General features: G+C 30.4%; 1 protein-coding gene and 2 non-coding genes across 3 annotated transcripts in view; 2 read left to right on the top strand and 1 right to left on the bottom strand.

Moving 5' to 3' along the window:
* Positions 1-25,692, bottom strand: part of LOC107436801 (uncharacterized) — a 106,949-nt gene that overhangs the window by 70,763 nt on the left and 10,494 nt on the right. The window lies entirely within an intron of this gene.
* Positions 1,668-1,739, top strand: TRNAE-CUC (transfer RNA glutamic acid (anticodon CUC)). The gene has a single exon. It is a non-coding gene; the product is annotated as a tRNA-Glu (tRNA).
* Positions 3,167-3,238, top strand: TRNAE-CUC (transfer RNA glutamic acid (anticodon CUC)). Its single transcript has one exon. It is a non-coding gene; the product is annotated as a tRNA-Glu (tRNA).

Raw genomic sequence — 25,692 nt, 5'->3', positions numbered from 1 at the left:
TATTGAAACATAAATTTAGAGACATATGAAGAAACTATTTATTCTTTATTCGAAGTAAGTTGGCCTCGTTGCAAAACATTAGCTATCTTGCTGGATTTCTTGGTTTATTAAAGTTGATTTCAATTTATTTTCCACACTACTACATGTGAACTACTCAAGAGTTCATCTAGAAAGCCATCCAATTATTTTTGAAGAGAGCCTTTTAAAGTGTTGCCAAAAGCACCCATAATTCAGAAAGCTTCAGTTTTTAATTGTTCACCACTTTACAACATTCATAGTATTTTGTTTGCTACCAGTATTAATTTTTAGTCTTCCAATGAATAATCCGCAAATTTGGCATTAATATGTTAATGTTCCAGCCTAAAAATGGCATTAACATACCTGCCAACTTTTAATCCCTTCCATTATCATTTTTCCCAGTGGTAGTAAAATGAAATTAAAACTTCAATATTAAGCAAACAAATACATTGTATTCGAGAAAACTTAAGTTGACAACCATGATTGTAACGCATATTAATATATGTGCTTACTTTTTGTAAGAATAGTGGTGATCAAAATCATTTAAAAATTAAGTTTATAAAAGAAAAAAATAGTATATATTTACTACCACTTTAAATATGAAAATAAAATCTTCCGGAAAATCCGAAAGAGTTGACTGGTATGCATCAGCAATTTTTTATATTAAACTTCTTCATCTACATTTAAAATATTGCTACCAGATAAATATTCACTCAATGACTGGGCAAGTTGGTAATTAGGGAAATATGTAAATAGTTAATGAGAGATTATAATAATTAGAATGCAAAGTAATGAATTCATTAGAATTTTATTAGAATGTAAAGTAATGAATTAATTGGAATGTAAGTCAGTTGAAACTTCCTTTAGTTAATGAAAAAATTAAAACAATACAATTATACGATTGTTTGACAGGTAAGTTATATTTTAAGTCCTTACGTTTTTATAATATTAGACAGCATTTATATTTTTGCGTAGCTCGTGTAAAAAATATCGCTTTTAAATACATTAATAAAATTATCTCTAATAAATCTAGAATGAACAATTCATAAAGCATAATAAAACCCTAATTATATTTATTCAAATGTTGAAGCGGCAATGTCAAAAGATAACAATCTAAAATGTATATAATCGAACAATATGCCATGTATCGAATTACATAAAAACCTTAATGATATTTTTGATCCTTCAAATTTTTAAAATATCAAGTCATAGTTTTATCGTTTAAAATGAATTTAATATTTACATCAATATTTAGCAAGAAAGATCAAAGTAAAAACGGACAGAGAAAAAAAAAATTGCAATTGGAGGTAATTCTTTAATCATGAAGAATTTATTTTTATAATTTAAGCGACAGCAACAGTTATGCTTTTCTATTTCATTTTTGAATCTACAAATATAACTTAGAATGATTTTAATCATCACTACTCGCGAATTAATTGAAAACATATATTAATACAGAATTATTGTACCTTGGTGCATAAGTTCTGGCAAGAACATTAAATCATTTTTGCCCACATTTTATTCTTATGTCACTATCACTAGTGAAAATAATTTTAGAGTACAATTTCATAGATAATACTCTTAAAATTGGCAGTAAAAACAGAATCAAGCATTAGAAAAAGCTTTATAATTAAAACTGTTGAAGTGTATCCCACGTGGTCTAGTGGTTAGGATACCTGGCTCTCACCCAGGAGGCCCGGGTTCAATTCCCGGCGTGGGAAGAATCATTTTGTTACTTTAAAGTTCGAAAAGAATTTAATTATTTCTGTTTAATTCACCAAACTCACAACTTGGAAAAAAATAAATAAATAAGAGGTAGCTAAGATTTTTCAAGATTTCTGAAAAGTGCTTATGTTTATCTCTCATTAGTAAATTACAAAATTATTCCATTTTTTTTTTTTTTTTTTTTTTTTTTTTTTTTTTTCCAACCATGTCTATTTCCTTGAAATCAAATATTTGTTGATAGCTTAAAGTATCCAGATATACCTCACTCTTTTGCTTCCACTTTAAAAAAATTTCCAGACCGCAAAAAATTCGCTATAGTTGATAGATTCTTTATCATGAATTTTATAATTTTTAATTAGGTCAATCAGGGCCAATGATTTGAATAAAATGATTAAAATCAGCGGTTTAAATCATTCAGTATTTTGAAACAAAAATTATTAATGTAAAAAAAAAAAAAGCGATAACGGATGTATATTTTTCTTTGATTTTGTCGCAAGAGTAAAAATAGAAAAAAGCAATACAGGTTTTTACAGTTTTTAGGCAGAAATTGTAGCGTGTACTAATAAATAAATATAAATTTAAAACAATGCAAAGGTACGTGATGAAAAATGCAGATGGCATAGATAAATAGCATCGCATTTTTTATTAATGTGATTTATAGTTACGGATAGTTATAATTAGTTACCGCACGTACTTATTGTCAGAAAATCACACTGCTTTCTTATAAAATAAAAAAAATATTTCTTCTAAAAGTTCATTTCTCTCAGGCAGTGCTTTTTCAAATTTTGATTATTAAAAGATAGTAAAATACTATCTTGGTTTTATGTTACAAATTGATATTTTAATATTTTTTTTGTACAATTTATTTATTTCTATATTATTTTTTCGAGAAAAGAAACGATTTGCAGCTACCAATTCTTTTGCTCCAACTGAGCATGTTTACAAGTTGATTTTTTGTGAGTTGATACATGTTTTAATGTTTATAAGCAGTTGTAGTCTTGGATAGTTTACTTTTCTCAACTAAAAAGTCAAAATGTTATTACTACCAGTTTGTTTGCAGTTATAGCTACCGGTGTTTTTAATAGTTGAAAGAACGTTTAAGTTTGCAGTATGCAGAGCTGCCAACCTGCTTCGGACAGCAAATATGAATTTTAAAGTGGTAGTTTATCAATTGTGATTCTTGGTTTAATAAATTCAATTTAGTTGATTTTTTTCCACCACTATTTCTATATAATTCGTAGACTTATATAACCCACTACTTTATAAAAATGAAGCAAAAATAGTCAAATGTTTGCAAAATTTATTTAGTAGTTATTTTCCGTTTATCTAATTATTTTGGCTTGTCCGGAGTAGTTGGCATCTCTGAATATGGCGAGAGAAGGTAAATTAGAATTCATAATTTAAGTGAAAACATATAAGTATCTCCCACGTTGTCTAGTGGTTAGGATACCTGGCTCTCACCCAGGAGGCCCGGGTTCAATTCCCGGCGTGGGAAAAATCATATTTTTATTTTTACGTTAAAATAAAGTGGAAGTATTTTAGTTATTCTATCTTATAAACATATAAATTTTGAATATTTTTTTTCTGTTAAAATTTTTTCGTTCAAATCTTAGTGTCCTGACTAAAACAATTTGGCAACGTTTTAAATCCTGAACTTTGATAATAATTTAAAATTATTATAGAATTTCGTTCCTCATAGACCAAATTGTATAAAATATCCTTTGTCACGAGCATAAGCAAGAGTGCACTTGCATCCAACTGGAAATCACATAAATTAACTCTTATAATATTAACTAAAAGATATAACAAACATTTATTGTAAAATTTATAAAAAAAAAAAATTAAATTATCAAAATCGAGAAATTATTCTTTCCCCACCCCTTTTTGTGATCCTCATATTTCATTTAAAGAATTTAATTAAAATATGACATTGTTTTTTAATTATGATTTAAACCTTTAATGCTGAGTAAAAATTTTTTGAGGAAGTGGCTTTATTCAAAATAAAGAATATTTTTGAAAAGCTTTTTGGTACGCGCATGTATTTTTACAATACATATGTGCGCAAAAAATAAATTACAATAAAAAAAATTTAATAAAAAAAAATAACAATAAAAAAGAAAAATATGTATATATGATTTTAAAAATATTTTAATAAATATGTTCCTAGTAGCAAGTCCATCCTCCCTCGAGAAAATTTCTACAGGGGGACTTTTCTAGTATTTAAAAAAAAAAGAGACCTGACGATTTTATCATTCATGGGTACAGCAACAGTCTTGAACACTCCTCAGTAGAATATCGAATGTCATCCTTGTTTAATCCTCAAACAAGGTGCGTACAAACGATAAAAAAAAATTAAAAAAAGAAAAAATAAATAAATAAATAAAAAAAAAACATAGCACCACACCTCCAGCAAACATTTAAATAAAATTTTTTTTATCCAAAAGTATATCCAGCAAACTTCCGTCCAATAACTGGGATGAGAGGAAACCCGCCAAATCAACACCCCATGCGGGTCGTGAGAATTTCTCAGCCAATTTGGCTCTTTTCCCCCCTCCTTCCTGACGCTTTTATGGCCCTCGGAATTGAAGGTCCAATTTAATAAATGCATCCACACGTTGCAAGTACAAGAATTCCTTTTTTATTTTGGGTGGAAACATAAAATGAGGCGACTCAGGGGGTAAACAGCAATTACTTCAGCTTTAAAATTGCAGTGTTCTCTATCAGTTCTGTAATAAAATGCAGCTTTGTCCGTTTTAAATTGGCGAAGAATTAACCATATTGCTAGAACGCTTTTTTCGCCATGGTATGTTGCCTTTGAATTATAACTCTAGTTTTTCGAGGCTATCTCAGTTAACCCTTTAACTTCCACTTGTAACAGGAATGCCACAGGCGATCAAAAAGTGGTATGGTTATTTTTATTTATTTATTATCTCTTTAATTATAAAATCGCAACTACCACTATGATTAATATTTCAAATTTTTCATATTTAAAATAAAATTATTAAAAATTATGAGGCCACGGAGTTGAACATTAATAGTCGGCTGTTAAAATGCAGCTATAAAACAAAATATATTAGTCCTTCGTCTGAGAGCATAGAGCGCTTGTCTTCGAATGAGGTGACCCGGATTTGAATCACTGCGATGGCTGGTCGATACAAATTCCGCACACGGTTTGCAATGACGTGAAATATCATAAGTGGTATCTGGATCATGAGTTAGGGTCCACTTGCCGTTAGATAAACCGTGGAAGGTTTTCCTCTCTATGTAACGCAAACGTGAGTTAGTTCCATAAAAAAGCCCTGCACGAATGTAAAATTTCTCCCAATACTTGTTCCAAGAGTTCCCTTGTCTTTTGGTTTGTGTTCAAAACAACAAGGCTACAGAGTCGAGCACTGGTAGCCGTAAACTAAAAATTTTGTCTGCTGTTCAACGACGGTTATAAAATATGAAAATTTATAAAATATGGTGATAAAATAAATTTATGAATTCAAAATATTTTATAATTTATTAATCATTGGAATAAATTAATTAATCCAAAAAATTAAATTGCAAAATATGCTATTCCTCGGAAAAACTTATTTACTTTTTTAATTGCATTGTTGTGAAATTTTAAACTTTTTGCGCAAGTTATTTTTTAGTAATGAATAATTCGTGCTTTATTGCTATTGTTTGATTATTGGTTTAGACTTATTTTTTAAAACTATTTGAATTCTCACCACGTCTGAGCAATTTTAAACGTTTATATTACGTGTGAACGATTCATTAAAGAAGATTGCTAATATAATTTTAAAAAAGCCAATTAATTTAAATAATAAAGAATAAATTTAGCAAACATTTGGCAGCTGCAACTAAAAAACAAAAAATGATTTGAAATTTTTCCGGTTTTAGAATAGTTCAGGGTTTTTTCCGATGTCTCAGTCAATTCTTTTAACATTCGTAAAGCATTCAGTCTCGGCAGGGAATCGTACACTTTTATAATTTTAAGTTTTGACCTCTTTTCTTTTCTTTTTAATGGTTTCGGTTTCGAATGATCGATCGAAAAAATACTGCAGATGATTTCTTCTGCTCTAAAAATTTGTAAGACAAAGAATGGGGAAAAGAATATTCTGGAGGGGATGATATTTGAGAAAGACACATCTGACGACCACCAAAGATGTTCTTTTATGCATATAATTCTTTTTTTTTTCTACTATAACCTTTTTTATTAGTTTGTACGCCATGATTTGTTTAATGTGGCACGGTAGATTTCCTCTGCCAGTTTGTGACTCTGGTGTTTATTGAATAATATTTATTATTTGTAACATATTACGTATTCAGTTGAAAGAACATTTATTTATTTTTTAAGAAGAGACGAATATTAGAAGTTTAGCTTGTGCTGAATAGTAGTAAAAATGTTTGTATATATGTAGTAGTTGTTTGAATACAGTAGAGCAGTCGACATCGAAGTTTTAGCTTTCTAAAATACTTAATCTATAAGAAATCATGGGAGAAAAAAGCACAAAAAAAAGCCATGGCAGGAGAAGAAAACAAGAACAAAAAGTACGTAAAAAAGAAGAAAAAAAGAAAAGGAAAATGCTAAAAAAAAGAAAAGAAAACACTCTTTCAAAAATTTTACGACTGCCTGTGTTCAACTCCGTATCCTTGTAATTGTAAATCCAATCCAGAAGACAAGGGAACTCCTGGATCAAGTATTGGGAGAAATTTGCCTTCCCGGATGCCTTTTTGATGAACAAAACTGAATTTGCGTTACATGGATAGTTAAACGGAAGCCACGAAAGCCCCCCACGGTTAGCCTGACGGCAAGGGAAGTCTAACCCATGATCTGTCTACCACTTTAGTTGGTGCGAGCCGGATGCAACCGGTATCAACCAGCCATCTCTGAGATTCGAACCCAGGCTACCTTATGGGGAGGCGAGCACTTTATAAACCATATTTTAAGAATTATGGAAACCGATTATTTCAGGCCGTTGAATACGAATTTAGTGCCATTAAATATTTACTCAAATCAAAATGTATGCAACAATAAAAGTAATCTAAATAGATAGGAATAAAGGCAACAGTTTTGTGTTATAATTTTTCACTTGCAATAGTAAAAACATAAAGTAAGCATATTGTGAATTAGCTTATTTTTCAGACATAGGTGGAAGAGATGCCCGACTTAAAAATATGTTTACGACATTAACGCCTCTTTACAAGCAAAAACAATTGTTTTATAATTTTATTCGTCTCTTGTAAATAGAGAAAATATACCTGCCAATTTTGACTATGAAGATGATTTTCAGCAATTGCAACGAAAACTGATTAACTATTTAGTTGCACTCAAATACTATTTTAATTTAAATATTTTTATTGATGGTAAAAGTTTAAATTCAACTATTAAATTTTACAATTAACCCCTAGGGGATTATTTGACATTTGAGACTCGTCATGCATTTATATCCAATAAATTAAACACTTATTTTGAATAAATAAAACATTTATTTCGAATAAATAAAAAGTGGTGGCAAGAGTATGTTGCTATTAGTCTATTTCAGAAAGAAGTAATGCATTTATAACTGCTACTTCATATAAATGATAATATAGAGGTAAATTGAGTTAATTGAGTTTCATATTTTACATTTATAATTGCCTATGGCATCCTTGCAATCATTAGTGAAAGCCCTTATATAGCAAGACGGAAAAGAGAAAAACCTGGTACGTAAAACATTTCATTGCAGCATTTTTTTCGAAAAAAATGAAATATCTGTAACTATCAAGATTTCTTTTATAATTCTGGCATATATATAAAACTGCTTCTTTTCCAAGATAAAGTAGATATTGTTGAAAAATTTAAAAAATGAATAAGTAAACTCCTCCCCAAAACTAGCTATAACTGAAATGGTTTTACTACCAGCCTTTCCTCTTTTCCGTCACGCTTTCACCCCTGCTTGCAATGGGTTTAAGAAAAAAAACATATTTTTTTTTCTACCTGTTTACACATAAAATCCTGACATAAAATGAGTAAAGAGTTAGTAACCATGATAAAAATATTTGTTGCATTCTGTATAATTTAAAAACGGCGAGAAAATTATATAGGTAGTTCCGATGTTAATAAAAATCATACTTAAAATCTACTGAAGAAAATCCGCGAATGGTATTAAAAAAAATTACCTCACGATTTCTTTTAAATATAACTAACTCTCTATTTTAAATCGTGTTTCATCTAACTCTTAACATTTATTCTACTTTTTCAATAGTTTCCACGAAGAAATCATAAACAATGTAAAATGAAAGCATCATCTAGGCTTTCCATCTTTTAGGATTACGAACGAGCTCTGTCATTACAGTTCCGAGTTTCATCAAGATCCATCGCCGAGTTTCTATCTCAAGGAACTTAATGAAAAATGCCATCTATAATAGCGTGATACCGACCGCCCACACAGGGTAACAATTACCGCCGCACAGGAAGGTAATTGACATCATTGGTCATGATTTGTTGTTTTGGAACGCTTCTACTTCTTCGGACATTAAATCACAGCAGACGATCAGGCGATGAGAGGCTCGTCTTCTAGAACAACCTCTTGTAAAGGCCAAGGTCCGCGCATCAACAAACTAAATCGTTTGCAATGATATTTAATGAGAATATTTTAAGCTTAATTTAGAATGCTAAATAGAAAGAGGAAAACTGTTAAGCATCGTTTTATAGCTGACATGTTTTACTTGAATAACTAGTTGATGAAAATGTAATAAAATAAACTGACTGATTGAAATAACGAGTAAGATATTTACATAGTTGGCAACATTTACGCTTTGTGATGAATGTATTTATTAATGGTAGCGACATAAAAATTGCTTTGATGTCTGTGCCCAGCAATGCTTTAAATTTCATTATCACTACAACTGTATCCAATGATTAGTGCATGTTTAAATTATCTAGATAGTCAATATCAATTGAAATTAAATTTAATAAATAAATAAAATATTAAACGATACATTTTCCAGCGACTTTAACCCTTTAATGGGCCATTTATTTCTAGCAAAGGTAAATTAAAGTACTTTTGGAATTGAAATTGTTATAAGAATAGTAATTGATGTAAGAAAGAAAAATCATTTAGTATATGAAAATGCCATTTCGGTGGTAAGTATATTTAACACGACCTATTAGGAACTTATTGACTTTTATTTTTCGTTATTTTTTAAGATGAATTTTATAATTGCTACGATCTTCAAAAGGAATTATGCATTTTACATCTTTTATACGTTTTCTTAAACTAACAATTGGTTGCCAATTTTATTCAAACTCACTTCAAGAAAGCTGAAGTTGTTAACAAATGGAAACCAAAATTAAAAATGGTAAAAAAGTTCACCATAGACTTAAAAATTGGTGGTAAATATACTTACCACGGCTTTAGAAAGGGTTTAATGTAAAAATAAAATCTTCTACGAAAACTGGAAAAAGTTGATAGCTATTAATTTAGTTTAGATCAACAATGCAATAAAAACTGCTACTATTGGATAAATTGTTATGCACGGACAAATTAGTTTGCTAATGATTGATTGATTAAATGAATGATCATAGAGTTTAACTGTACAACAACAAAGAAATTACATACTCTTCGTAACTAAATTAGAGAGTGTTATAAGCTGAACCTGATGCGATGAAATGCGCTTAAGGCTGTTTAAGGTAGTAGCAAATGATGCTTCTTCTTGTGTGAATAATATGCTATTTGCATATCTGAGTTGAGTTTGCAACAGTTACTCATGACTGTTAGGTCAAGTTTAGACTTTCTTTAGCCAGCGCCCTCTATGTTTATTTTGCACAAAATGTCAATATGGGGAAAATCAAGTTTTGAGAAACTAATTAGCGTTTCTGGTCTCTCTTTTTTTTAAAAAAAAATATTATTTAAAAACTTACTCCAATGCTGCAGTATTTGGGCTCATAAGAAATTACAAAATCTGAGAAAGAGGCAGTGATTTTGATAAATTTCATGTAGGTGGAAAAATTTAGCCAAATTGTTGATTTTTATGAAAGTTTATTAACTTTTAAAATATCTCAGTTACTTGTCCGTTACATAAAACCCAGACAATTCTTTACTGCAAGATGACATATAGTAATAGTTTAAAATTACAGCATTACTTTAAGCGTAAGGCACAGAAATTGTGCCTTTCTCTACCACTTGGGAAATACTTCCTCGAAGAGAGTATAAGTTGCAATTGTGAAAAGTTCATTTTATTTATAATTCCATTTCAGTTAGTCTTTCACTACGCGGAAAACAATCGAAGTTGTAGTGTCTATATAAGTCAAACATTAAATTAACAATCAAAGAATTAAAAACTTATGTCTATACTTTCTGAGCAATATATTGTTTTGAAAACATTTAGTCTCTTCCAGGTCGTTACCAATTGATTTTGAGAGTCATATATATTTACACTCATTTTCAGGTAGTGGTGATGAAAATTATTTTAAATCTAATTTATGAAGTCAAGAACAAATTGTTAGAGAACTACTGAAAAAATTGTATTGTAGTTGCAAAGGAAATTCCAAAGATGTGGGCATAATGTAATACATCAATGTTTATAATGTACAAATCAAAACATCCTACAGAAATAAAAATAAATAAAAATATTTCTGACAAAGAAATTTCGTGATAACAAATCAACTGCCGTCAGTTATTTTAACTCTTTCTTCCTTACCTCCTCCTCTTCATAGCTCTACACTCTTTTAATAGAAGTTCAAGGGCCTTTTCCCTTCTATCAGTCAACCTAATGAACCCAGTCATTTGATGAGAGGAGAAGAAAAAAAGAAAATAGGGGCCCACTGCAGGGGGCCCTCCACCCACACACATCCCGACACACCCGAACCATCACGACCTCTTTCGTTTAACTACCTGAAGACACTTTTCTCTAGGAGGGCCCATTCACTAGGAGGTCATCTGGAGCAAAATGATGCTGGAGGAAAAAAGAAAAAAGAATTGCGATTAGATTTCGTTCGCTCTCGAAAGATTGTGAGATCCGCCCCTTAAAAGAGTGCCTCTGAAGATGCTTAAGGAAGGCGGCCATTTTTCTTTGAACCACCCCTGTGTATGAAAACAGGATGAATTTCAATGGAATGGTGAAGTGATGCAAAAAGTGATGATTCTTAAACTGGTCAGCGTCGTGCAAGGTTCCAGCGAGAATTGAAAAAAATGTAAAGGAGATTTTTTAAGCATCTTTCATCAAGAAGAAGAAGAAAAAAAACACTCACACGCAGTTTAAGTGCCTTAAACTTAACCTCTTCAGACCCAAAGTATCCACAACTTGGGAAAAATTAAAGAGTGGTGACGAACTTTTCTCAAGAATGCTGAAAATTTCATTAACTTAACCTTCAATTAAATTTCTAAGATCAGTTTGGAATTTTTCAACTCACAGTGAACGAAATGAAATTATTTTTTAGCACACATGAATACTTTAAAGTATGTATATTCTTCAAAATGAAGTTACCACTTTCACAAAATGTTAATATCAGGTCAGAAGAGGTTCAGAGCAAGCCATATCACCTGATTTTTAAGAGCAAGCAATACTTTCCGTGCAAATTCTCTTTAACTAACTTAAAATTTAAAGATTAGAAAAAGTGAAGGTTGAGACTAACCTAGAGTAAGCCATGAAGTTTTCAACACTGAAAATAAGATTTTTAAACTATCAAAATAAAACGAGAAATACATATAATATCAAATGATTATGAAAAGATACCTTAGAATTACGGAATGGAGAAGTTCTCTTTCAATAATTTTTTTACATTTTGATATTTGCAATTTTTTTTTTTTTTTTTTTTTTTTTTTTTTTAGCAATTGAAACTTCACGGCTTATTCTAGGTCTTCCTGAACTTACATTTTCTTTCTTTCATATTTTAAATTAGTAATGGAGGTGAAATAGAATTTGCGACGAAAACTTTTTTTCGTGGTATGTCGTCTTCTTAAAGGTAAGCTATTATTTTAAACATCTTGAAATAAAGATTTATCAGAGTTTTTTTAAAATCCCGAAAGCACGCAGATAGCTTAAATTTTCTTTCAAAAATTTTTTTAAAAAAAATACTATTTTTAAAAATTGTCAATTTGGTGAGGTTTTCCTCATAGATAAAAAAACATCGAAAAAGCCTCTATTTTTTAGTCTAGATAATGCGTTGTTGACTGATTGAATTGATTTTGAAATGCTAATTAAACAGCTCACATTGTCGGGTTTTGGGAATTTTTGATGTAAAGGAAAAACTAATCGCAGTAAAATTATAATCTCTCGATTTTTTTTTTTGTTATTAAAAAAACTTTGTATTAGTTTTTGAGTTATTAAATTTTTTAATTTTAATATTTCAATTGCTGAAAGTAATTTTGCTGATTCTAAGTGTTTGTTTTTACCTTGAAAAATAACTATCTGATAGACACTTAAGCACAACAGAAAAACAAATGTTACACAAAAGGAAATTCCTAAGGAGCATCCGAGTGGTGAATTAATAAAACGAATACTAAAATGAAAAATGAAAGCAACTTTCTCTTTTTATTTATACATTTATTTTCGTTCTTCCTAGTTTTAGTAGCTCCATTTAATCCACAAAACAATGAAAATTATTTTTTGAGAAATGTTTTACGAACAAATTCGTTGAATCGTATGAAATAGTCTTTTGTCTTTTCAGTAGTAAATCAAATTATTTTATACTTTTTTTTCAAATAAAACATTTTGTCAAAACACAGAACATGAATTATATAAAAACTTACACGAAAATATTTGAGTGATAAAATTTAGGAAGACATTTTCTTTTCTACTCAGTTTTCAAAATTAAGAATATTTGTGGATCATTAGCTAACAACCATAGAGCAGAGAGGTAAGTAGACATAAAGTCTTCAAAGAGAAACCATACCCTCAGGGAGATCGCCATGTAACGAGGTCCAAGGCAAGGTCAAACTCTTTTTAGCAATCATAATTGAAAGAGGTATATTTGAATCGCAATTACGCAACTAAACAGCTCTAAATTTTATGAACAAGTGTGCTCAAACAATCATTATTATTATTTTGAACCCTACATTAGTTTGATAATGATTCAGCTGATAACAATTCCTTACATTTAATCAAAACAATCATAAATATATATTATTATTTTTAATCTTACATCAACTTGATAATGATCCAGTTGATAACCATTCCGTACATTTAATCAGAAAAATCATTAATACATATTATTATTTTTAATCTTACATCAGTTTGATAATGGTCCAGTTGATAAACACTCTTCGCATTTAATCAGAATAATCATTAATCTATATTTATTTTAATCTTATATCAGTTTGATAATGATCCAGTTTATAACCATTCCTTATATTTAATCAAAATAATCATTAATATATATTATTATTTTTAATCTTACATCTACTTGATAATGATCCAGTAGATAAACATTCTCGTCATTCAATCAGAATAATCATTAATATACATTATTATTATTATTACTACATCAGTTTGATAATGATACAGTTGATAACCATTCCTTACATTTAATCAGAACAATCATTCATATATATTATTATTTTTAATCATACATCAGTTTGATAATGATCCAGTTGATAAACATTCCTTACATTTAATCAGAACAGCTATTAATATTGTATATTATTATTTTTAATCTTATATCAGTTTGATAATGATCCAGTTTATAACCATTCCTTACATTTAATCAAAATATTCATTAACCCTTTCGCGCCGACTGTCACAAATACGTTACAGCAAAAAACCGTATCAATCAGGGTAAGAAGATAAAACTGGTAATCAAAGTATTTCTTTAGCAATTTATTTGTGGGCGGAGTTATAATTTTTTGATTTATTTAATTCACCATTACTTTGTTCAAAATAAAACTATTTAGTTATACTTTGAATTAACATTGATTATATATTTGATTAAACTAACAAAAATTAAAATAAAAGCAAAGTAAGTCTGTCAAATTAGTAACGACTGCATTTAAGTTACCGTTTTTTATTTAATTGCAACTTGATTCTGATTTTATACGAATGCTTTTCTGAATCACCCGTCCCCAAGGGGTTAATATATATTATTATTTTTAATCTTACATCAACTTGATAATTATAACCATTCCGTACATTTAATCAGAAAAATCATTAATATATATTATTATTTTTAATCTTACATCAGTTTGATAATGATCCAGTTGATAAACATTCTTCGCATTTAATCAGAATAATCATTAATCTATATTTATTTTAATCTTACATCAGTTCGATAATGATCCAGTTTATAACCATTCCTTACATTTAATCAAAATAATCATTAATATATATTATTATTTTTAATCTTACATCAACTTGATAATGATCCAGTTGATAACCATTCCGTACATTTAATCAGAAAAATCATTAATACATATTATTATTTTTAATCTTACATCAGTTTGATAATGATCCAGTTGATAAACACTCTTCGCATTTAATCAGAATAATCATTAATCTATATTTATTTTAATCTTATATCAGTTTGATAATGATCCAGTTTATAACCATTCCTTACATTTAATCAAAATAATCATTAATATATATTATTATTTTTAATCTTACATCAACTTGATAATGATCCAGTTGATAACCATTCCGTACATTTAATCAGAAAAATCATTAATACATATTATTATTTTTAATCTTACATCACTTTGATAATGATCCAGTTGATAAACACTCTTTGCATTTAATCAGAATAATCATTAATCTATATTTATTTTAATCTTATATCAGTTTGATAATGATACAGTTGATAACCATTCCTTACATTTAATCAGAACAATCATTAATATATATTATTATTTTTAATCTTACATCAGTTTGATAATGATCCAGTTTATAACCATTCCTTACATTTAATCAAAATAATCATTAATATATATTATTATTTTTAATCTTACATCAACTTGATAATTATAACCATTCCGTACATTTAATCAGAAAAATCATTAATATATATTATTATTTTTAATCTTACATCAGTTTGATAATGATCCAGTTGATAAACATTCTTCGCATTTAATCGGAATAATCATTAATCTATATTTATTTTAATCTTACATCAGTTTGATAATGATCCAGTTGATAAACATTCTCGACATTTAATCAGGACAATCATTAATATATATTAATATTTTTAATCCTATATCAACTTGATAATGATTCAGTTGATAACTATTTACTACATTTAATCAATACAATCATTAATATACAATATTAATTTTAATCCTATATCAATTTGATAATGAATCACTTGATAACCATTTACTATATTTAATTAAAACAATCATTCAAATATGTATTATATGTTTGGCGAAAGATCTTTGAAGGAAACAAACCTGTTATTGCAATAACAGCGAGACTAGATTTATCAATAAGATTTTTTTTGACGTAAAAACTATTTATTTGCATAGTAATTTGGTGGAAGAACTTTACATGTTGCCATTTTCGGGTTACGAAAATTCGAGAATGGCGGTAAAGTATATGCAGGCTACGACAATCCGGTTGAAACTAGTAATTTAAATTAAAGTCTGAGTTAGAAAGTATTTCTCTGAAAGAAATTGCTTCTGATAATTGTGCGTTTGTTATAACAAATGAAAATTATTTTCTTGTAATGCGCATTAATTTAGATGATATTGCAATATTCATCAAAAGCAATGTTTTAACTGATATGGTTATAGAAAAATAGAAGGGTATTTCTGATCGTAATAGTCATAGTCACATGGCTGTTCGAGGCTTTCAGGTCTCGTCGGGGCCTTTTGCCTCTCCATCATGTGTTACTTCACCTTGAAGTTGTTTTAATGATGAATTACAAAGAAAAAATCAAAAGAAAAAAAAAGAGATAAGAATTGACTTGTAAAATTATAAAATAGATGTTTGAACATATTTGGTTTGTGTGCTACGAATGCAGCACCACTTAGTGAAAGTGCAGCGCAAATAAATTATTTGAGTGGGATGATTAAATTCGACTGCATTGAACTCAATTGCAATGCCAATAAATCTATTATTGAAATCAACTGCAGAGCCATGCGCTTGTAGTGATATAATAATGAAGTAAATTGACCTAAATGAAATTTCTGTTTATTTACTTGTGCTATCTGTTCCTCAACATCTGCAAGGGCTCTTAAGCAGTATTATGTAATTAGCACAAGCCCGCATATGCAGGTTCCACAATAAATCAATAAAAAAGAAATTCCTACCCGAATAAGCTGCATTCCCTTTAAATTTTTTTAACCCAATAATGATTAACCACGGATTGCGGTCTATATACGAAAATAATTGGAAGGGCATATTTGCTTTAACCAAACGAATATTTTTCTTTGCTAACAAGCATTCTAATTTTTTAAAAAAAAAACACCGGACGTTGATTTCAGACATAAATATAAATATTTATATTATTAATACATTATCGTAGACACAACTAACCTATTTCTGCAAAACATGGTTTTAAAAAGAAATATACAGAGACGCCATTTTTTTTAATGAATTAAGGAATTGTATATTTGAACGGATGCTAGCTGGTTAAAATCTATTTTTATCACACAACATTTGTAAATACCCGCAAAAAAGTTCATTAGCAATTTATTAAGCGACACATTCATCACAACTTATCTCCAATGTCAAAAATTTTTATACGGTGGCCCAGTTTTTTTTCTTTCTCAAATTGAGCAGCACGACACATGCTGCTTTTGCAGAGCATATTATATACTGATTCGAACTGTAAAGAAATGGCGCGTGTTTAATTCATTATGAAAGAACTTTTTTTTTTTTTTTTTTTTTTTCTTGTGAAGAGAGAGGACTTCTGTTACCTCCGTGTTCTAAATAAGTCGCGACATTTGTTTTAGGAGTGAAGGGGGTGAGGACAGTCACGTGGTTTCTTATGTCAAAAAGTCAACCGGGCGTAGAGAAGAAGTGAAAAATGATTTCTTAGAAGTTGTCGTGTGTCACAGATGTGTATCTCTAAAGAGATTTTGCTCATTAATATGCAGCACTTGTAGAAAGATAAATAGTCAGACAGCTCTAATGCGCATGCTCAGATGCGTCTGTCTGATAACTGCGTAATTGAAAATTGATAAAACAAACATGGATGTTTTGCCTGGTTTTTAAATTGTTGTATTGTAAAACAGTGACATAGCGTCAAATATCGATAATTTTAATGTTGTCATAATAGCAAAGTTTAAATGTTGGATTCTTTGTTTTGCAACAATGATTTAAATTATTTTCCATGTCACTACATGTAAAGATCATATGGAACTCCATTTTGTTCCAGCTATTTCTAGACGAGGCTTTTAAAATGTTGACAAAACTTAGCAAACATTCTGAAAGTTTTAGCTTTTAATTGTCTATCACTCTGTAAATATTTTTCAAAAGGCAATGTACTTAGAAGCCATGCGTAAAGCTGAACACGTAATTCTGCATTACTCTAAACTTAGAACTTATAATTACACAGGGTCCTCGCTAAGCTTTTCAAATTATTAGCCAAGAATCAAAAGTATTCGCCAATTTTCGAAAGTGTTGCCAAACACAAATCTTTAAAGAATTTTATATATATTTTTCTTTCTACTGAAAAAAATCATTAGCCAATATTTTTGCCAAAACAAAATTTTATTTGCCAAATTTAAGAATTTATTGCATTTGGCGAGGTGGCGAATGCTAAACGAGACTCTGTATCTATAAGACAGCTGTTTTTGAGAGTTTTATAATAATAATATACAACATAGTCTATAATAATAATTCGACAAAGAAAAACCATAATTTCTACAACAATTCAATTGAAAATTATTTTCTCATTCTGCTCTTAATATCGAAAAAAAAAAAAAATATTTCGCTTAATTTTGTCTACGTAAATCTGCTGGCGCTTTTTATTTTCTTTTCCTCTCTCTATTAATTTCTATTAAATTACACATTTCGTGGAGGTGTCGCAATCTTTTTAGTTTAACCCCTTACAATTTTTACAACCCCTTACAATATTTAAAGCGCTATAAGGAAATCGCCAAAATCGAACGAATTTTCGAACTTTTTCAACAAAAACAAAACGTTATCAAATAAAATGCCGGTTTCTTAGTAATGTCCCAGTTGATTTCTTCAAGTTTAAAACTTGTGAATGCGAATTGTTTCTACTCGGGCATCAATGTGTTAAAATTCTAGTAATTAGTTGAGGTAACAGACCTGTCAGTGCTTTTGTCCTTGTTGGTTCAGATACGAAAAAGAGGACAGAGGTTAAAAGAGAAAGGTTGTGTGCTTTTATTTGTTTTTTTGAATGAAGTGGGAGGATGAGGGAGCATGGAACCGTGACAGTTACAGGTATTCGTTGCGTAAAGGATTGCACAATCAAAAGGAGAACACAGGAAAATAAAAACAGCGGGAGGGGGGAGGAGTCACAGTTATTGGTGGTTGATTGTGCATGCTATAAAAACGAGCGTGAATTGTTTTACGTTTTCCCTGTCTGGCAAAAAAGTCTTTGGGTCACTTAGATTTGTAATTTTCTTGCGTTTTAACCCTTTGCAAACCGATGTCACCTCTGAGGCGCCATCAACAGTCACCACTCCAAAACTAGAATTTTTATACATAAATGATTAGTAACCACTAAAAAATTTAAGAATTATATAAAAGTATTGTATGAGTAAATCTTTTAGTGTTTATATTAGTCCAAACAACACTATGAAGAATTCGGAGTGCAAAGCGTTAATCGTAAAGAGCTCATTTATTTAGCACTTCTTTTCGAACTAGAAAGTTTGAGGAGGTTCTAAGAAATCATAAAGTTAAATGAGCAGCAGCTGACCTATATGATTCTTTCAGATAGTTTTACCTACTGGTAGGCATCAGAGTTCATACTATGCTTAAAAACTGAAAATAAAGAAGCATACCTGCCAACTTTTACGCATTTGGCATAAAATTTTATTTTTAAAGTGGTAGTAAAATGTATGCTTACTATATATTCCTTGCATTTATGAACTTAATTTATAATCATTTTGACCAGCATTATTTTTAAAGGAATTAAGCATACATAAAAATAGTGCGTGGAGTCCCTCCGCGCGGAAGAAGTGAAACTTCGTATTGTGGAAATGAAAATAGGAAGGGGTAGAAATCGATTTTCAGTAAAATCTTATTGTTTCTTTAAGACAAACTTTATTAACAATGCCCACAATTCACAATTGATCGCATCTTTTAATCATCATTTTCGAGTGGAGAAATATCCAAATCTATAATATTTACAATGGAATTATGATAACTAAAGTAAGATACGAAATGTTTGAATTCTATTTTTTCAATATTTCTTGCAAAAACTGCATCTATGGTAGTTACCCCTTTGGTTGTTGGATCTTTCCTACCATTAATCATTTCCAATCCAAATTTGTCTTTAAGGAAGGTTAATAATGTTTCAACTTCAGGTAACGAGAAATTCACATTAAAATCTGCAGCAGGGATCACAGGCTGCTCGTTGCCATGGTAGCGGTAAACGTTTAACACAACCTTGTTGGAAGTCGCATTAGAAGTTTCACTTCAAACATTCAACGTATGCTTCTGCCTAAAATTCTTCTACCACTTTAAAATATATATTTACTGTCCGGAGCAAGTTGGCATCTCTGCTGGCCTTAAAATCATACTACATTTATCAAAATAAATATGATAGGAGGGATGGGGGCCGAGATGCGCGGCCCAGATGCCCAGTTCAAAAATCAAAAGAAAGAAAGAAGGGGCCCCAGGCCTGAAAGCAAGACAGAAAAGAGAAAAAACTGGTAGTAGAACTATGTAAACAGTAGACAATTTTCGGGAGGGGCACATATAATCTAAACAATGAACAACTCAATGATATTAATTTTTGGTGGGGAAAACAACTAATTGCTATTAATTTTTGTTAGGTTATTGTATCTGTTCTGTATCTGTTAAAAAACATTGATAGTAATGGATACTTTATTATTCCCGAAAAATAGCTCAAAATGAAATTTGTTTGTCACCAGTTTTTACTCTTTTCAGTCTTCTGAGCCCTGATAGGTCTTGAGAAATAAAATTTTAAAAGTACGACTATTTAAAAATTCGGCTTCTCAGATCATCGGATCAAAAGTTATTCAGGGGATTCTATTTCTTTTGTCTTGCGCACTGTAGTGAATACATTATTTTATTTTACAATTTTAAATTACACATCTTAAGACCAAATTTAATTATACATAAAAATCAAAAAAGGGGACAAATAAAATTAAATACCCCTTATTATAGTCTTAACAATTACGTTCAAATCACAAAAAATATATCTTTTTTTTTTATCTATCGCGGTACCTTCACCTAAATCGCGAACGAATAATAAAAAAATAAAAAAAACTGCAGGATGTGACACTTTAATTAACATTTGGATGCCGGCAGCGCTGTTAATAAAAGTGAGGGAAACAATGGCCTTTTTACATCAGCAATTTGAAGGGTGCAATGAATTATTACGTCAAAAAATGAGGAATAAGTAAAATTTCTAGAATAAAAGGAATTTGTTTATTTTATTTAACAAAGGATCCATTAAAATTTTTAAAAAAATAGTTGAAGTGAGTTTTTTTTTCTTCTTCCGAAACCTTACTTTTCTGGTCTACCAACATCAAAAGAAAAATTACAGAAAATCTTAGACTTGGCGGGTGGGGAATGAATTCAAAATTAATGTTGAAAAAAACAATTTATTTGAAACAAAAGAATATTTTTTATTATTTTTACAATTCAAAATGTATTTCTGATATATTTCTCAAGATATTTAGATATGATTACTCATTAATTTTTTAGATATCTAGAAAAAGAATCTTCCCTTACTGTATTAAATAAAATTTTGCAGCACGCGCTTTTTACTTTCATAACGCAAAAACAATTCGAGGAAATATTATGGAACTTAAAACAAATTTTTAGAGGTACGTTCTGGAAACATTCTAATGAGAAAACTTTGTTGATACAGGCATCAAGATTTAAATTATTTTGCATCAAAGTATGGAGAATCTTTTCTTATGAATTAATATTTTCCTTCCCTCGTAGTCCTGTCCAGCTAGAACTATAAGTTATAGAATTCTACTTTTTTTTGATTTACGTAGTCTTATGCTTAAAGGTATATATTGTCTCATTTTTTTAAAATTATTTATTTGAAAGAAAAGAAAAAATAAAAGATTTAGCTCAAAATATGAAAGAGGATCTCTCTCTCTCTGTAAAAAAAAGTTCAATGAAAAAAAAAGAAAAACAGTGTGCAACTTATGAGGAAATACGGGTGAAAACAGAGACAGATTCATAAGTTAAGCATCACTCAAGCAGTGATCATATGCATTCTCAGGGTGTCGATAATTAGGGTAAAAAAAGACAAAACCGGTAGTCAAACTATAGCAGTTTATCATCTATATAGCAGTTTATTCATTTTATATAGCAGTTTATTCATAGTAAGCAGTTAGTTCGGGGTAATAATAATTTATCTTTATTTAATTCATCACTACTTAGTTCGAATTAAAAATGATATAGTTACACTTTTAACATACAAGGATTGGATGTGTTCGATTTACAGTGAAAGTAAAAATAAGTCTGCCAAATTGGCTATTCCCAAACTTAAGCTACCTATTTTTATTTTTTACCTGATTCCGTACGATTATATTTAAATACTGGCTAGTCCCGAAAAGGTTCAACACAAAGAACGGCAAAATCTTTCACATTTTAATGCATGTTACATACCCTCCAACTGCTACGGAATTTTCGTAGTTTCAGAAATCTTCTTTTCAGACGGTAGCAAAATTAATGTCTTAATATTTAAAAAAAAATTAATTTTAGCGTAACTTGTCCACTATTACTTCTAAAAGTGCAGGCCATATGGCTAGATTCTTAAGTTCTGATAAAAGTTTTATGAGAGATCAATTTGCTTTAAAAATTTCTACTTTGGTTTGCTACCACTAGAAAGAATTATTTTCAAAATCCTCATAAGTTGGAGGTTATGCATGTTATAAGATGGGGAAGAAAAGGTAATACATCTCCTCGATAAATAACATAATCCATCTGTATTACATACAACACAAATGCATATGAATACTATTGCCAAACGGATAAAATTTCTTTTCGCGCTTTTGAAACTAAAGGCTTAAACAAATTGTAATTATAAAATATCACAATTATAAATATCGAATAGAATAATATCACGATCATCAACAACGATTGTCAAATTCGATACCATCTTGACAATTATCTAATACCTCTATGTTAAGATAATTACACAACACGGCACTCCATACTTTTACCTGAATTTATAAAAAAAATTAACTGCCTGTATATCATAAATTTCATTTATTTGGTTATTTTTTTAAAAAATTATTTCTGGTTAATTGAAAAAATAAAATGCGATGCTTAGGGTGAAGTGAGTAAGAATTCAATAGATAGGCTGTTTACTGACGATAAAATTTAATAATCTTTAATAAACAAAATGAATCTAAGTTGGTATTTTTAACGCAAACATATTAATTACACTCTTATATAATTTTTTCCTTCTAGAGACAATACTGCCATTTCTTTCGATTCAGGTACGAGGAATGTTCGAAATAGACTTCTTTCTTTGACAGCTGCCATTCTCGAAGAAACAGATGTCATATCTTGTCATATTTTGGTAGAGGAGGTGTGGGTTAGAAAAATAATTCCAAATGTTCTTTTACTGCTGCATGGAATGAATAACTAAACATCCAAAAAAGATCAGAATGATGATGGATAGTTATTAATCATGCGGTTTCAACAGCAGTCAGTCTGTCGGAGAATTCCTTTTTTTTCTTCTTCTTCTGCCGTTAAACGCGTCGAATAACATCATTTAAAAATAATTACAAAGAAGCAGCGTATTTTAATTGTTTATATTTGATATGTAGAATTGCAAATGTACGCAATTTTTCTTACTGATTTCAGAAAACGTTTTGAGAAAAGCAGCTTTACTTTTTAATATCGAAGTAATTTTTTTCCACGGTTCCTATAGTCTCTGAAAATATATTAATTTAAAAAAAAAAAAAAACTGGTATGAAATTTATTATATAATTTTTTTAAGTAGCATAATAGTTTCTTATAATTAGCCATAGCCATTTGTGCAAACCCTTTCTGAAGAAAATTTTCCTAAGTGGTAGTAGCAGGAACCAAATAGTGAATAGGGCCTTAGACTCGAGCTCGTGAGAATGGGAGTTCGAATCCAGTCGGCCGAAGAATCCCCATGTACTAAATGGTGACTAGTGCACGTTAAATCAGTCAGGGTTATAAAGTCCTGCAAGTTCCCAAAACAAAGCAATACCTTTGGGGAAGGCCGGGATAGCCTGGTCGGTAGGGCGCTGGGCCCGTATCCAAGAGGTCGTGGGTTCGATCCTCGCCGGCCGAAGACTCCCCGTGTAGTAAATGGTGACTGATGCACGTTAAATCTGTCGAGTCTCAAAGTCCTCCATGTTCCCACAACAAATCAATACCTCTGGGGGTACTGATCCAGGAGTTTCCTTGTCTTCTGGATTGGTTCAAAATTACAAGGCTACGGAGTTGAACGTAAGTAGTCGTAAACCCATGAAATTGGGTCGGCTGTTCAACGACGGTTATAAAATAAAATAAAATACCTTTGGGGGTACTGATTCAGTAGTTCCCTTGTCTTCTTGACTGGGTTTAAAATTACAATTCTACGGAATTGAACATTGGTAGCCATAAACTCAAATTTGGGTTGATTGTTTAACAGCAGTTATATTATAAAATAAAAGAATATTATGCTAAGCCGTGGTGTTTCAGGAGATAGAGTGTTCGCCTCTCTATATGGTGACTCAAGTTCGAATCCCTGCTGTGGCTGTTTTCCAGGCTCGCACCAACCAGAGTGCTCACTTAAAATATCCTTAGTGATAGACGGATCATGGGTTAGAATCCCCTTGCAGTCGCACTAATCGTAGTAAGTTTTCGTGTTTTTTCCTTCTATGAAACGCAAGTGCACATTAGTTCCATGAAAAAGTCCTCAACGAAGTCTAGTTTTTCTCAGTGCTTGATCCAGGAGCTCCCTTGTCTTCTGGGTTGGGTACAAAAATACAAGACTACATTGATAGTCGTAAATTCAGAATTGGGTCAGTTATTCAACGCTGGTTATAAAATAAATTATATTGTGCTAGAGCTTCAGCGCACCATGAACTGTACTAAAGTACAAGAACATCTGGATGCCTTATGCGGGTTGCGGTGCATGATGCATTCATCCTGATCTTGGAAATGCAAATGCATAGGTGCCAACTTGTACGGCCATTGAGAAATTTCTTTTCTCAGTGGTAGTAATATTTATTTATTTTAGCGTAAAAATCTTAATTTTTAAAATTAAATTGTTTTATCTACCACGACAAATTTAAAAATACGTATATGAAATAGACCTTTATTCAGGTGTGCAGACCTGCCAACTTTTAATCCCTTCCATTATCATTTTTCCCAGTGGTATTAAAATGGAATTAAAACTTCAATTTTAAGCAAACAAATACGTTGTATTTGAAAAAAATTAAGTTGACAACCATAATAGTAACGCATATTAATGTATAAGCTTAATTTTTGTAAGAATAGTGGTGATCAAAATCATTTAAAAATTAAATTTATAAAAGAAAAAATAGTATATATTTACTACCACTTTAAATATGAAAATAAAATCTCCCGCAAAATCCGGGAGAGTTGGCAGGTATGGGTGTGATACATATTTTCAGATTCCTAGTGACAGAAACAACATCTCAGAGCCACTTAATTTCGATGAATGGGTTAAAGCCGCTTCGCGGCTGTGTACCCAGATTTGGACTATTTCTACTATTCTACCATTCTGATACTTTTGTTACAAATATAAATATGCATGCACGTGCTCTTGGACTCTTTAACCTTTACGGGACGGGCGAGTCATAAATGTTATCGTCCGGAGTCAGGAGAAACAAAATTAAATAGCGGTAGCCCGGGATTGGGCACTTTTCAATTCTTTCATTTTAATTCTAACATATCTTATCAAGGCTACTTTTAAGTGTAGCTATTTAATTTTTATTTTGAATTAAGTAGTGATACATTGAGTAAATTATTACTACTACTTCCCCAAATAAACTGCTATAGAAATATTTTGCCTACTAGTTTTATTTAACTTACCCTGATTGTCACACACCATTCTGAGAATACATTTATGACCCACCCGTCTCGAAGAGGTTAAGTCAGAATATTAGCATTGAGTTAAAGGGTAAATATCCTACCAGTTTCTTTTATAAACGAATTTTTTCTATTAAAAATGATGCTTCATATATTCTTGATAACAGATTTTTTTTCCCAGTATGCTTAAAAATATGCTGACTCCTAATAAAATTGGCTCTAGTTTCTTGTGAAGATTTTAGGTGTTTGCTGAAACTATACGAACGAAAGCTGATCATATTTTAAGATAATGTTAAGAGCCTCCTCCATCACTCTGAAAAGCGTGACATATACAAGAAAAGTGATTTTTACGGTAAGAAAACAAACCTCTTCATTGATATCTAATTTCAGAAACACAGGGAGAGGTTCCGCCCGCAGAAGCCATGTAGCGCAACGTAGCCTACTTAGAAGCCTCACCAAAGGCCCACGTGCGAGACATACCTCTGATAGGGATAGTTTTTTTAAAAAAAAAAAAAAAAAAAAGAAGCCTAAAATCTCTTTTTCTGGTGCAAAATAGCAGTTCTAATCCTGGGTGCTTTCCCTTCAAATACGTCCCCAGAAATCGGTCCTATTTCTGTCGTCGAGGCACCCCTGTGACATTTCTTTTTTCTCTTTCCTTTTTTGCAAATATTTTTCAAGAGGGGTGCCACTGGGATCATTACACTGTTTTCCGTTTAGGGTTTCTGTTAGATCGCCTGACTGCATCTGTCGAAGTTATAATTCAAAATGTTTATTTAAAAAGAAGGATAAGTTCTTCATATAGCGAGTAACTGATTCAATCTGCCTCAACGAATCATTTAGAAATGA

The sequence above is a fragment of the Parasteatoda tepidariorum genome, chromosome 5, assembly GCF_982258835.1.
Source record: "Parasteatoda tepidariorum strain Cologne lab strain chromosome 5, Ptep-v5.0, whole genome shotgun sequence".
Taxonomy (NCBI): domain Eukaryota; kingdom Metazoa; phylum Arthropoda; class Arachnida; order Araneae; family Theridiidae; genus Parasteatoda; species Parasteatoda tepidariorum.
Note: the sequence above shows the minus strand (reverse complement) of the source record. Positions and strands in the feature narration are given on the sequence as shown.